This window comes from Trichechus manatus, unplaced genomic scaffold (assembly GCF_000243295.1).
Source record: "Trichechus manatus latirostris isolate Lorelei unplaced genomic scaffold, TriManLat1.0 scaffold00081, whole genome shotgun sequence".
Lineage (NCBI taxonomy): Eukaryota > Metazoa > Chordata > Mammalia > Sirenia > Trichechidae > Trichechus > Trichechus manatus.
In genome coordinates, this window is record NW_004444017.1 from 9534375 (window position 1) to 9543856 (window position 9482).

Below are 9482 nucleotides of genomic sequence, written 5' to 3' on the forward strand. Positions count from 1 at the left end.
TGAAGGGAGAAGTGGATGCGCAGGCTGAAGTGCAAAAGAAGAAAGATCAGGCAGAGGTCTGAGTAAACTGCTAGCATGTGCCTCCACAGAGGCCATGGCAGCAGGAATAGGGAATGCCAGAGGCCAGGGACACTAGTACAAGTTGAAGACTGCAGGCTACTATCTAGAATTTCTCTCTCAATGTATCTAGAACTTCCATCACCATTAGATCGCCATGAACACTTCTGACAGCCTCACCTTGCTCATACCAGTCAGTCCCTTTTGAACCTCTTCCCTGGACCTATGACCTTCTAGAGTAGTTCTGTTCTCAGTTACGGCTGAGTGTGACACACATACAATAAATCATCTCTTTTGCTGCCTTAGCTGGAGAATCAAAAAAAAAAAAAAAAGGAAGGGGGGAGGTTGTTCCATCTCTAGAGTGGTGCAATGTCTGAGTGAATGAAGATGATCCATAAACTGAACTAATTCAGAGGCACAGAAGTTAAAATCAAAGGGAACAATAAAAATGGTAAACTACATTCTAATCCAAGAATTCCCAAATGGCTGCAGGAAGGGTAGGGAGCGGGAGTTCTACTGAATGCTGAATGAAGTTACAGCCAATTTTACTCTTTAATGATGGGATCACTCACCTATTATTTACATACCGAAATATGGTTTATAATTTAAGTTTGGTTTTTACTTTTGAGTTTGACCTAAAGATTTTAAATTCGTGTTTGGTTTATACTACACAAACTTTAGACCATTGAGAAATGCTGTTCTGAGGTACATTTAAAAGATATCCGAATTCTACTGAACTAAAATTTGTACAACCTTACAAAAGCACTGCAACTTAATAAGGTAATATTCTGAAAGTCCTTGCAGAAAACAGGCATAGCCAGGTATATAATCTTTCTAACATGTCTTTTAAATGTAAGAAAAGTTATTTTATGGCAGCCAGAATGGAAACTTGCATAGTAGTTTTATTTGCTTTAATATTTTATTATTTTTATTTCTTCCCTGGAAGCCCTCTGAAGGGTGTGGTTTGTAACCAGTTATTTTCCTCCAGCCAATAACTTCAAGCTCTGTTGAATCTCCCTTTTCACCCTGGATGTTTTCTTGCCAGGATCCCCTTATTGTTTTCCAGTCATTTTCAATATATGAACAAGTCCCACATGGGGAGTTGAGATTCCCGTCTAAGTGTACGTAGTCTAGTCCAGTATAAATCAAAATTTCAGTCTTACAAAGATTTTCTCTCCCTCCCCTTCAAGCAGTCTGCCACTTGCAATGAGGAGTGAGGAAGGGGCAAGGTCTGTCTTTTCAGATCTTCCTTGCTATTTCCCTTCCTCTCGTCATTTCATCTGATGCTTCCAGATGTCTTCTCTTGGATTCATGAGGCCCAGGAGGAAGGATGGTGAGATAAGGGTAAAGATTTCATGTGACTTGTGCTATTGCACATGTTTGCACCCACTGAGTGTCAGGCCCCCAGTGTGGTTCTCTCAGATACCCTTGCCCTGGCTTCCACTACACCACCAGTCACCCAATAACCAACGGTCCTGGGAGAACCAGGATACAATCCTTGGGTCTATCTGAGGCCCCTCAGGGAGCTTGTCATGTTTCCTGATATGGGTAGTACACTTACTGGCTGACCTCTTGCAGTCCGCCCTCAGCTTCTGCATCCCTGCCCCATGATACACCCATAGCCTCTTACTGTGGGGTCCTGTGGCTCAGGAAGGCTGCCCTCTTGAGTAGCATTCCTTCAAGATGCTTGGAACCTGTTCTCGTCTATGGTCTCCTGCCTCACCAAACACCAAGTGCGCAGATTGTCTGCTCTGCCCTCTGTCCATTAGCCATTGACCTCATCTTTGGTGTTTTGTCAAAATTCTGAGACTACAGGAAAAGTTCTATTCTACCTCTTTTTATAAGTTTACTCCTCATAACTTCTAGAAGTGACTTATTTTCAAGGCAGAGAATCTTAGGATGGAAAATTCCACAAATCATTACAGTGTTTAAAGTATCAGTGGCAGAAATCAGGGCTTCTGCTTCTCATCTGTTCAGTTGTCTTTGTTGTGCCCCTTTGGAGGACCATGAACAAAATGGTCCCTGCCTGTTTAGAACTTACACTACCAGGAAAGACTGGTAATAAATACACAATTACAATGAAGTATAATAGTTATTTGACAGAGGAATCACAGGCACCAACTAACGGCCCCTATCATAGGATGGAACAATGGCATCCCTGAGGGCAGGCTTCCTAGAGGAATTGCCTTGACTTTTGTGTCACACACGAATCATGTTTGCCTGTTCAGATTTGCCAAGCTCTCTACCTTAGTGTACTGCCAACACCAGAGACCCACCATGCAATGGCCCAGGGGTACCAGGTCCTCCCTCTTGGCCTCTACTACTCAGTTAAAAGTGCACCACTCAAATCTCCTGCAGAAGAGAGCAAAATTGATGGATAGTCCCAGATTCTGTACCCTGAATCCACCACTGGCTTGGTCCTGAGGCCATGCTTCCTTGGGTACCTCTCAGCCCACAACTAAACAATGCAAGGATAGTAAAACGGGCTATTCTTGTGAGACTTGGGACTTACCTGATGGGTGGCTTTGGCTCTAGGATTCCCATCAGCCTAACTGAAACTCTCTGAGAACTTCCTTCCCTTTTTCCATCATGGTCTGAGGTCATTCCCTGCCTTCTCCACTTCCCTTTCTGTTATGAATTGAATTGTGTTCCACAAAGTTACGTTGAAGTCCTAAGCCTTGGTATCTGTGAATGTGAACTTGTTTGGAAATAGAGGCTTTGAGGACATTATCCATTAAGTTAACATGAGGTCATATAGGAGTAGGGTAGGCTCTAACACCATCTGACTGGTGTCCTTATAAAAGAGGAGAAAAGACACAGAGATACACAGGTGGAAAGATAGCATGTGAGGATGCATTTACAAACCAAGGGGTGCCAAGAAACACCTGGGGCTACCAAAAGCTGGAAGAGACAAAGAAGGCTCTTCCTCTAGAGCTTTTGGAGAGAACATGGCCCTGCCAATACCTGAATTCAGACTTCTAGCCTCCAGAACTGTGAGACAGTAAACTTCTGTTATTTTAAGCTACCCTGTTTGTTGTACTTTATTACAGAAGCTCTAGGAAACTAATGTTGTTGCTAGTTTCCATTGAGTCTGCTCCAAATGATAGTGACCCCATGTATAACAGAATGAAACATTGCCCGGTTCTGTGCCATCTTCATGACCGTTGGTATGTTTATTGTGGCCATTGTGTCAATCCATCTTTAAAGGTTTCCCTCATCTTTTCTGGCCCTTTTAGCAACATGATGTCCTTCTCCAGTGATCAGTTCCCCCAAAGATGTGTCCAAAGTAAGTGAGTCAAAGCCTCAGGCAATGTTCTGTGATCCATAGGGTTTTCATTAGTTGATTTTCAGAAGTAGATCACCAGCCTTTCTTTCTAGTCTGTCTTTCTCTGGAAGCTGTGCTGAAACCTTTCCACCATGGGTCACCCTGCTGGTATTTGAAATACCAGTGGCATAACCTCCAGCATCAGAGCAACACTCAAGCCTCCACAGTATGACAAGCTGACAGATGGGTAGTGGAGGAAACAAATACATTCCCCTTTTCTCTCATAGTTGTGTCATCCAGTAAGTCTCTTGAACATCTAATCTGGTCTTGACATCTTCTCAGAGGACCCAGACTAGCACATTTCACCCCCACCCTGAACCCAAATGAAACACTACACCATTCGGTATGGGATCTGATATCCTGAAAGGCTGAAGAAAGGGCTAGAAGATGCAGCTTAGAAGAGTGATGGTGTTAACTCCACATGGGTAAACTTTGTCCAAGGGGAAACAACAGACAGGAGAGATCAGGGCAGCTAGACTTCCCTTCCTCCTTTCTCTCATTATGGGGCATTGTTCTCTGTACCATCATCCTGTGAAATCCTAAATACCCAGCAGACACATTTGCAGAGCAAATTGACGTATCTCTTCAAGGTCTGTCATATAGCAGTGGCCAATGTGGTAGCACATTTCATAGTGCTTCACATTCTTTCTTGCTTCACTCAATCTTTTCTCACACTTGCTGCTCTAGGATTACACACCCTGTTCCCCCTCTCTTCTCCATAAAACATCAGCACTTATTTTTTGCCTTAGTCTCTGTTGTCTAGGAAGCCTAGGATAAGACAACTTTTAAACTAATGTTGTGTGCCAGTCAATTCCGACTCAGAGCAATCTTATAAACAAACAAAAAACCATTGCCATCCAGCCAATTCTGACTCATATACGACAGGCTCAAACTGTTCCACAAGGTTTCCAAGGGTGTAATCTTTTACGGAAGCAGACTGCCACATTTTTCTCCCGCAGATTACCTGGTGGGTTCAAACCGCCAACCTTTAGGTTAGCAGCCAAGCACTTAATCACTGTGCCACCAGGGCTCCTTTTTAAACTAATTGCTGTTGTCAGATGCTGTCGAGTCAGTTTCAACTCATAGCAACCCTATGTTATAACAGAATGAAACACTGCCCAGTTCTGCCCCATCCTCACAGCCATTGCTACGCTTGAACCCATTGTTGCAGCCATTGTGTCAATCCATCTTGTTGAGGGTCTTCCTCTTTTTTTTGCTGACCCTCTTCTTTACCAAGCATGATGTCCTTCTCCAGGGCCTGATCCCTCCTGATGACATGTCCAAAGTGTGTGAGACGAAGTTTCGCCATCCTCACTTCTAAGGAGTATTCAGGTTGTACTTCTTCCAGGACAGATTTGTTCGTTCTTCTGGCAGTCCATGGTGTATTCAATATTCTTCACTAACACCTTAATTCAAAGGCATCAATTCTTCTTCAGTCTTTCTTATTCATTGTCCGGCTAGTACATAAGTAAGAAATAGCCATGTGAAGATGGAGGAAAATATTCTGGATTTAGAGAACAGTGTGTTTGGAGACTCAATGGCAATTTAAGGAGCCCTAGTGGTGCAGTGGTTAAAGTGCTTGGCTGCTAACCAAAAGGTCAGCAGTTTGAACCCACCAGCCACTCCACAGGAGAAAGATGTGGTAGTTTGCTTCTGTAAAGATTTACAGCCTTGGAAACCCCATGGGAAGTTCTACTCTGCGCTATAGGGTTGCTATGAGTCAGAATCAACTAGACAGCAGTGGGTGAAATGACAGTTTGGAGTGTGGCCTTTAAATAAATGGAAAGAAGTTCAATTTGGCTGAATCACAAGCCTGGGGTGGTGATGTAGGGATTGTGAGAGAAGAAGCAGGAGAGGTACATCAGAGTCTTGGAAACCATAGGAGGATTTGAAACCAGGGAATGACAAAGTGAGGTTTGCATTTCTAATCACTCTGTCTGCATTAGGGAAACTGGATTGAAAATAAGAGCTCAGCTACTAACCAAAAGGTCGGCAGTTTGAATCCACCAGTCACTCCTTGGAAACCCTATAGGGCAGTTCTACTCTGTCTTATAGGGTCCCTATGAGTCCAAATCAACTTGATGGCAATGGGTTTGTTTTTTTGTTTGTTTTTTATCATACATTAGGCATGCCAATTTTATTTAGGTACAATCATATTATTTCCTACTACCAAATCAGGTACAATTTTCTTTAAAGTTATTGTGAGCAAGACCCAAGAAGCACAACGAAGGGCTAATTTTGGTGTTAATGTTTAAGTGGAGCTTATTAGGGTTATTTCTAACACTATGGATTGTTAAGAAATGCCATCCAAAACTTGGAAATAGGCAAAGGGATTACTGGGTGTCCTTTCAGGGTTGTGTTTTTGTCTAACTTTCTCTGATTCTCTATGCGTGTAAACCTGTATTTATTTGCTATTGATAAGGAAATTTTGCATTTCTGTAAGAGTAGATGTTACCTTTTAAAAAACTGATAGCAGTGCAAATGATTCTTGTCCATGTCCAGTATCCATGTAAATAAATTTTGTCCCCAAGTAATACTAGTGATGAGAAGATAATTCAAAGATTGTCATTTATTGCCCTGTAGGACTTCAACCAGTTTTGTGCTTAATCTAGCAGTCTTATTCTAATATTTTTTAAATGCTCTTTGAATAAGCCTTAGCATCTTAAGCCTTAGCATCTTACTGGTTCCCCCATTAATTAATGAGTTAAATAAAATATATGATCTGTGTTCATTTTATATTTTTATTAGTATGATGGTTTACCTTTTGAAAATTATACTTTGGTAGGGGACAAACATAGAAAGGAATGACAATAATTATCCAATGTGTAGTGTTACTATTTACTTCAATCATGCTAGAAATGGGAGTCAAAAGACTGGTACCATGCTCCCTTTCTTTATCAGCACATATCTGATGTGGCCATTAGTGTTAAGATATATACTCTCCAAGTAATCCCTTTCTCCCATTTGCTCTATTTCCTGTTATTGCATGTTTTGGATCTTCTAATTTTATCTTCTCTATCTCTTAATCTCTCTTATATTCTCCACATTTTATTATCGATTTTTCTCCTCTAGGCTCCATTCTGGATAGTGTCTTCAGATTTATCTTTCAGTTCACTAATTCTCTTTTTAACCATAACAAGTTTGCTGTTTAACCTATTCATATACTTTTTAATTTTAAAGGCTACATTTGTCGGTTCTGGAATTTCTATTTAGTTCTTTATCAAATATGTCTGCTCTTTTCTCAAAGTATCTTGTTTTATAATTCTGATTTTCTTTTAAGTTGCCAATCATTTTAAACATACTTATCTGAGTGTTGCTCAAAAATCTGACAGGTTTTTCTATTATATGATACTCTTGGGGTATTGCTGTTATTTTTTATGTCTGCTTCACTGGTTTATGCTGGATTATCCCCCTCCCTTCTTTTTGCTTGTTTTTATTTAAATCATTATTTTGAGCAGTGTTTTATCAGAACTTTATGTGTGTAAATCTTGTGTGGCCTGGGCTGAGTTTGGGTCTTTCCAGAGGGGATTTTTCATTTGCCAGGAACCTGGCCCTGGAAGCAATTATGCTGATAACGTCTTAGTTTGGGAGTCCTGGGCCTACATGTAGTGAAGTGTGGAGCCATTGTAACTAATTGTCGAAGGAGACATTTTTACCCAGAGCCCCTGGAGAATTAGATACATTTTCTTATTCTTTCCTGTGCCAATGAGCAGATTTTTTTCTACTGCAGCATTTTATGGAGGATAAAATCTGTATTCCTTTTCTATTGCTACTGTAACAAATTACAGTCTCCCACTCCAACTCCAAGCTCATCTTGCACTACAGTACTGTCTTTAAAAAACTCTTCGAGGACAGTTACTAAATAACAGAGAACTTACTCTTCCTAGCACCTATCTGCTGTTGTTGAGGAATAGGCTGGCTTGGTCGGCAAAACATCGTATTTAGTACTTAACAGGATTATGAGATTCAAACTGCCTGTAGAACCTAGACAATATCTTAGTCACGAACATAATTGTATATGGTGTTGTTTTTGTTAGCTGCACAAAAACAACAATGGAACAAAACGCTGCCCAGTCCTGTTCCACCATCATGAACAGCTGTGGATTGGACCATTGTGATCCATAGGGCTTTCACTGGCTGATTTTCAGACGTAGATTACCAGACCTTTCTTCCTGTTCTTAGTCTGGAAACTCCACTGAAACCTGTTCAGCATCATAGCAACATGCAAGTGATTGCACATAAGCGAAACTAAGAGCTCTTTCAAGCAGAAACCATATTTTTGGGTTTTGTTTTGTTTTCTTCTCGATAACTACAACACCTACCACATCAGTTGCGATGTGGTAAGTGCTAATAAATATCTGATGACTGAACAAATGGGTGCATGCGCTGAGCTAAGAAGTTAGACTTTTATCCTAAAGTCAATGGGAAGTTACTGAATAAACAGAATTTTGCTGACAGGTGGTGGCTGTGCATGAGGTGCATTGAACTCAGGCTCCCACATGGAAGGCAAGAATTCTACCACTGAACAACCAATGCCTCCATAATTGTGTATGTAGATAATGTTAACTTACTATATTATTCCTAGTCCTATTCTGAGTCATTTACAGCCAGCTCTAATTTCTTTTGTATATTTGTTCATTCTTTTACTCATTCATTGAGCATATATGTATAGTAAGTATCTTCCATATGCCAATTCCAATAGAGTACAAACTAAGACATTTGCCCTATCCTCAAGGAATTTGAAGTTTAATAAAGTAGAAAGAGAGTTTAGCACTTGACTGCTATGGGGCAGTTCTACTCTGTCACACAGGGTTGCTGTGAGCTGAAAATCAGCTTGACGGCATCTAACAACAACAGTGTTGTGGTTAACTTTATGTGTCAACTTGGCTAGGCTATGGTGCCAGTGGTTTGGTTAGACACTAATGTAGATGTAGCTACGAAGATATTTAGATGTAATTAACATTTACAATCAGATGACTTTAAGTAAAGCAGATTCCCCTCATAATGTGGATGGGCCTCATCAAGTCAGCTGAAGGCCACAAGAGCAAAGACTGAGGATTCTTGAGAAGGAAGGAATTCTGCTTTAAGACTGCAACCTTGCCAAATTTCTAGCCTGCTAGCCTGTCTTATGGATTTCAGACTTGCCAGCTCCCATCATCACATGAGACAATATACTTAAAATCTCTTTCTCTCTAATATATATCTCCTATCGGTCTGTTTCTCTGGAGATCTCTGACTGAAACACCTAGTAACCAGCACCCAGATAAAGAAACAGAATTTTACTAGCTCCCAAGAAGCACTTTTCTGGTCGATATGCTTAATGCTTACCTTCCTGTGTTGTGAGTCACCCTTAGACCATTATTAGCCAGCCTTCAAAAATAGTTTCTCAGAAACAATTCTCTCTTCCTCATGTGCTGAAATCAGTGATGAAAGTCCAGGTGAACCAGAGCAAAAAATTCCAGCTGTTAAATTTACAGCCAGAAAACACTTTTCTCCCCACAAAAGATGTGTCTCCAAACCAAACTTATCGCCATCGAGTCGATTCTGACTCATAGAGACCCTATAGGACAGAGTAGAACCGCCCCATAGGGTTTCCAAGGCTGTAATCTTTACAGAAGCAGACTGCCACATCTTTCTTCTGTGGAGCAGCTGGTGGGTTCAAACCACCGACTTTTTGGTTAGCAGCTGAGTGCTTTAACCACTCCACCACCAGGGATCCTAAAGATGTGTGTAGACTCATGAAAATTAAAAGGTAAAAAAAGAAAAAAATCCATTAGGTCATCAGGTGAAGGATTGTTCCCTCTGATATAATTCCTAGTTCTTTCTGGAGTTTAAAGTAAGAGCAGCTGTTCTTACTCAGTGTCAAACCATACACATAAAGCAGTCCTGATGCATACTCTGACAGACTGAGACAAGAAGCATGGACAGAAACAATTAGATACTATATCCCTATAACGTTGCATCGAAGCTTGTAGGGTGTTATTAGAAACCAGGTGATACAAAGAATCTTTTATTTCCTGTTTAAAAAACACAGGACCATGATCTGACCCAAACATGAATCTAGGTGGATGCAGACAGGCAAAACACCCTCTGCGGAGAT